The 5,355-nt window shown below is 58.7% G+C and overlaps 1 non-coding gene and 1 pseudogene across 1 annotated transcript; both read right to left on the minus strand.

The window, feature by feature from the left end:
- Positions 1 to 3,573, minus strand: part of LOC124592488 — a 7,461-nt pseudogene extending 3,888 nt beyond the window's left edge.
- Positions 3,574 to 3,761: 188 nt separating this feature from the next.
- Positions 3,762 to 3,916, minus strand: LOC124592491. The gene has a single exon (XR_006977461.1). It is a non-coding gene; the product is annotated as a 5.8S ribosomal RNA (ribosomal RNA).
- Between the last annotated feature and the right edge of the window lie 1,439 nt (positions 3,917 to 5,355).

Raw genomic sequence — 5,355 nt, forward strand, 5'->3', positions numbered from 1 at the left:
TGAAGGCACGCTGGACCACTGCATATTCCCACCTTCGTCGAGCACGCTTCCGCTCTGGAGGCTGTTGAATCCGTATGTTTGCAGCTTGATGGACAGCTGGTTCCATGCTCCCTAACTCATCCAGAGCAGGTAGCAACATTGCTCGGATAGTGTCCCGGCTAGTGGTAGGACCAAGAGCCAGAAGAGCGTCCAGAGAGCGAAATCGGCGGCCCGATGGAGGGAGTCCAGAAACAAAGGACCAGATGGCAAGGTCAACGCTATCCCCCTGAGGTGGAACGTGTGGTACAGGGGATCCGTCACCAGGCTCAGCCGCAGCGTCATGAGAACCATGAGCACTACTGGGGAGCTCGGCGACAAACCTTGCCACCATGTCCCGATAGGACTTCGTCCTACGCTGGCACTTGATGGACTCCAGCGTTCGAGCAGGAAAGGCCTTGGCGAGTTCCTGGTTAAAGAACTTGCAACCGTGGATGGTCAGGGTTGCTTCGGCATGGGCCAAACGCAAGAGTTCTTCTTCAGACCACCTGGCCTTCTTCCTCCCCGTCTGTATCTCCGCGTTGACTGCAGATGGATGAGCATGGCGCCGATGAACACCGAGCCCGGTCTTGGTGGAAAAAGACCGCGAGCAATCGGGGCAGACTATGGGGAGCGGCGCTCGACCCGCATCGGTTGGCTGGCTGGGTGGCTCATCAGAGAGAGTCATAGTTACTCCCGCCGTTTACCCGCGCTTGCTTGAATTTCTTCACGTTGACATTCAGAGCACTGGGCAGAAATCACATTGCGTCAACACCCGCTAGGGCCATCGCAATGCTTTGTTTTAATTAGACAGTCGGATTCCCCCAGTCCGTGCCAGTTCTGAGTTGATCGTTGAATGGCGGCCGAAGAGAATCCGCGCACCCGCGCGCCCCCGGAGGAGCATGCTAAGGCGGACGCGGCCTCGCAGCAAGGAAGATCCGTGGGAGGCCAAGGCACGGGACCGAGCTCGGATCCTGCACGCAGGTTGAAGCACCGGGGCGCGAACGCCGCGCAGGCGCGCGCATCCTGCACCGCCGGCCAGCACGAGGCCAACCAACGGCGAGAGCAGACCACGCCCGCGCTAAACGCCCGCACTTACCGGCACCCCTACGGCACTCACCTCGCCCAGGCCCGGCACGTTAGCGCTGACCCACTTCCCGACCAAGCCCGACACGCCCCGATCCTCAGAGCCAATCCTTATCCCGAAGTTACGGATCCAATTTGCCGACTTCCCTTACCTACATTATTCTATCGACTAGAGGCTCTTCACCTTGGAGACCTGCTGCGGATATGGGTACGAACCGGCGCGACACCTCCACGTGGCCCTCTCCCGGATTTTCAAGGTCCGAGGGGAAGATCGGGACACCGCCGCAACTGCGGTGCTCTTCGCGTTCCAAACCCTATCTCCCTGCTAGAGGATTCCAGGGAACTCGAACGCTCATGCAGAAAAGAAAACTCTTCCCCGATCTCCCGACGGCGTCTCCGGGTCCTTTTGGGTTACCCCGACGAGCATCTCTAAAAGAGGGGCCCGACTTGTATCGGTTCCGCTGCCGGGTTCCGGAATAGGAACCGGATTCCCTTTCGCCCAACGGGGGCCAGCACAAAGTGCATCATGCTATGACGGCCCCCATCAACATCGGATTTCTCCTAGGGCTTAGGATCGACTGACTCGTGTGCAACGGCTGTTCACACGAAACCCTTCTCCGCGTCAGCCCTCCAGGGCCTCGCTGGAGTATTTGCTACTACCACCAAGATCTGCACCGACGGCGGCTCCAGGCAGGCTCACGCCCAGACCCTTCTGCGCCCACCGCCGCGACCCTCCTACTCGTCAGGGCTTCGCGGCCGGCCGCAAGGACCGGCCATGACTGCCAGACTGACGGCCGAGTATAGGCACGACGCTTCAGCGCCATCCATTTTCAGGGCTAGTTGCTTCGGCAGGTGAGTTGTTACACACTCCTTAGCGGATTCCGACTTCCATGGCCACCGTCCTGCTGTCTTAAGCAACCAACGCCTTTCATGGTTTCCCATGAGCGTCGATTCGGGCGCCTTAACTCGGCGTTTGGTTCATCCCACAGCGCCAGTTCTGCTTACCAAAAGTGGCCCACTTGGCACTCCGATCCGAGTCGTTTGCTCGCGGCTTCAGCATATCAAGCAAGCCGGAGATCTCACCCATTTAAAGTTTGAGAATAGGTTGAGGTCGTTTCGGCCCCAAGGCCTCTAATCATTCGCTTTACCGGATGAGACTCGTACGAGCACCAGCTATCCTGAGGGAAACTTCGGAGGGAACCAGCTACTAGATGGTTCGATTAGTCTTTCGCCCCTATACCCAGCTCCGACGATCGATTTGCACGTCAGAATCGCTACGGACCTCCATCAGGGTTTCCCCTGACTTCGTCCTGGCCAGGCATAGTTCACCATCTTTCGGGTCCCAACGTGTACGCTCTAGGTGCGCCTCACCTCGCAATGAGGACGAGACGCCCCGGGAGTGCGGAGGCCGCCGCCCCGTGAAGGGCGGGGAAGCCCCATCCTCCCTCGGCCCGCGCAAGGCGAGACCTTCACTTTCATTACGCCTTTAGGTTTCGTACAGCCCAATGACTCGCGCACATGTTAGACTCCTTGGTCCGTGTTTCAAGACGGGTCGTGAAATTGTCCAAAGCTGAAGCGCCGCTGACGGGAGCGATTATTCCGCCCGAGAGCATCCCGAGCCAACAGCGGCGCGGGTCCGGGGCCGGGCCAGGTAGGTCCGTCATCCGGGAAGAACCGCGCGCGCTTGCCGGGAGCCCGAGCGCCCAAAGGGGCGAATCGACTCCTCCAGATATACCGCCGGGCAGCCAGCCAGGACACCGGGGCTCTGCCCAACAGACGCGAACCGAGGCCCGCGGAAGGACAGGCTGCGCACCCGGGCCGTAGGCCGGCACCCAGCGGGTCGCGACGTCCTACTAGGGGAGAAGTGCGGCCCACCGCACACCGGAACGGCCCCACCCCGCGGCGAGTGGAAAGGCAACCGGACACGACCCCGCCGCGGATTGCTCCGCGCGGGCGGCCGGCCCCATCTGCCGAGGGCGGAGGCCTGTGGCCGGATGGGCGTGAATCTCACCCGTTCGACCTTTCGGACTTCTCACGTTTACCCCAGAACGGTTTCACGTACTTTTGAACTCTCTCTTCAAAGTTCTTTTCAACTTTCCCTCACGGTACTTGTTCGCTATCGGTCTCGTGGTCATATTTAGTCTCAGATGGAGTTTACCACCCACTTGGAGCTGCACTCTCAAGCAACCCGACTCGAAGGAGAGGTCCCGCCGACGCTCGCACCGGCCGCTACGGGCCTGGCACCCTCTACGGGCCGTGGCCTCATTCAAGTTGGACTTGGGCTCGGCGCGAGGCGTCGGGGTAGTGGACCCTCCCAAACACCACATGCCACGACAGGCGGCAGCCTGCGGGGTTCGGTGCTGGACTCTTCCCTGTTCGCTCGCCGCTACTGGGGGAATCCTTGTTAGTTTCTTTTCCTCCGCTTAGTAATATGCTTAAATTCAGCGGGTAGTCTCGCCTGCTCTGAGGTCGTTGTACGAGGTGTCGCACGCCACACCGCCAGCCGGCTGTGCACGCTACCGAGTAAGTACCGGTATGCGAACCGCCAGGCGACGGGCGCGCATCGCACGTTTCAGGAGGCGCGGCCGGCCCCACAGGCGGCCGCGACGCTCCCAGGTCTGCGAAGCGGGGCAAACGCCGCGCGCTTCAGTATACGTAGCCGACCCTCAGCCAGACGTGGCCCGGGAACGGAATCCATGGACCGCAATGTGCGTTCGAAACGTCGATGTTCATGTGTCCTGCAGTTCACATGTCGACGCGCAATTTGCTGCGTTCTTCATCGACCCACGAGCCGAGTGATCCACCGTCCTGGGTGATCTTTTCTTAGTTTCCACTGTCTCTTTCAAGACAGTTGCATAGGCGGGACGTAGGCGTGTGGCGGCCCCTGTTCAAGCGTTCTGTGTCCAACGGCCTCACGGCCGATGGGCGTCGTACGGCTCCACACCGGAGCGGACAGGCAGTCGGGCGAAAGTCATTCAAAACCGGCGCCAGGCGCCAGGTGCCGCAGGCCAGCCGCTCCAGCGCTTCAGCGCTCGTACCACACAACATTGGCGTTAGTTTTGAGAAGCACGCGTGGTTCCGCACGCGGCGCACGGCTACTGCGAGCCGTACAGGTAGCGTGTTGCGCGACACGACACGCACATCGAACGACATGCAGTCTAGTCGGTAATGATCCTTCCGCAGGTTCACCTACGGAAACCTTGTTACGACTTTTACTTCCTCTAAATGATCAAGTTTGGTCATCTTTCCGGTAGCATCGGCAACGACAGAGTCAATGCCGCGTACCAGTCCGAAGACCTCACTAAATCATTCAATCGGTAGTAGCGACGGGCGGTGTGTACAAAGGGCAGGGACGTAATCAACGCGAGCTTATGACTCGCGCTTACTGGGAATTCCTCGTTCATGGGGAACAATTGCAAGCCCCAATCCCTAGCACGAAGGAGGTTCAGCGGGTTACCCCGACCTTTCGGCCTAGGAAGACACGCTGATTCCTTCAGTGTAGCGCGCGTGCGGCCCAGAACATCTAAGGGCATCACAGACCTGTTATTGCTCAATCTCGTGCGGCTAGAAGCCGCCTGTCCCTCTAAGAAGAAAAGTAATCGCTGACAGCACGAAGGATGTCACGCGACTAGTTAGCAGGCTAGAGTCTCGTTCGTTATCGGAATTAACCAGACAAATCGCTCCACCAACTAAGAACGGCCATGCACCACCACCCACCGAATCAAGAAAGAGCTATCAATCTGTCAATCCTTCCGGTGTCCGGGCCTGGTGAGGTTTCCCGTGTTGAGTCAAATTAAGCCGCAGGCTCCACTCCTGGTGGTGCCCTTCCGTCAATTCCTTTAAGTTTCAGCTTTGCAACCATACTTCCCCCGGAACCCAAAAGCTTTGGTTTCCCGGAGGCTGCCCGCCGAGTCATCGGAGGAACTGCGGCGGATCGCTGGCTGGCATCGTTTATGGTTAGAACTAGGGCGGTATCTGATCGCCTTCGAACCTCTAACTTTCGTTCTTGATTAATGAAAACATACTTGGCAAATGCTTTCGCTTCTGTTCGTCTTGCGACGATCCAAGAATTTCACCTCTAACGTCGCAATACGAATGCCCCCGCCTGTCCCTATTAATCATTACCTCGGGTTCCGAAAACCAACAAAATAGAACCGAGGTCCTATTCCATTATTCCATGCACACAGTATTCAGGCGGGCTTGCCTGCTTTAAGCACTCTAATTTGTTCAAAGTAAACGTGCCGGCCCACCGAG

This window comes from Schistocerca americana, unplaced genomic scaffold, assembly GCF_021461395.2.
Source record: "Schistocerca americana isolate TAMUIC-IGC-003095 unplaced genomic scaffold, iqSchAmer2.1 HiC_scaffold_926, whole genome shotgun sequence".
Classification (NCBI taxonomy): domain Eukaryota; kingdom Metazoa; phylum Arthropoda; class Insecta; order Orthoptera; family Acrididae; genus Schistocerca; species Schistocerca americana.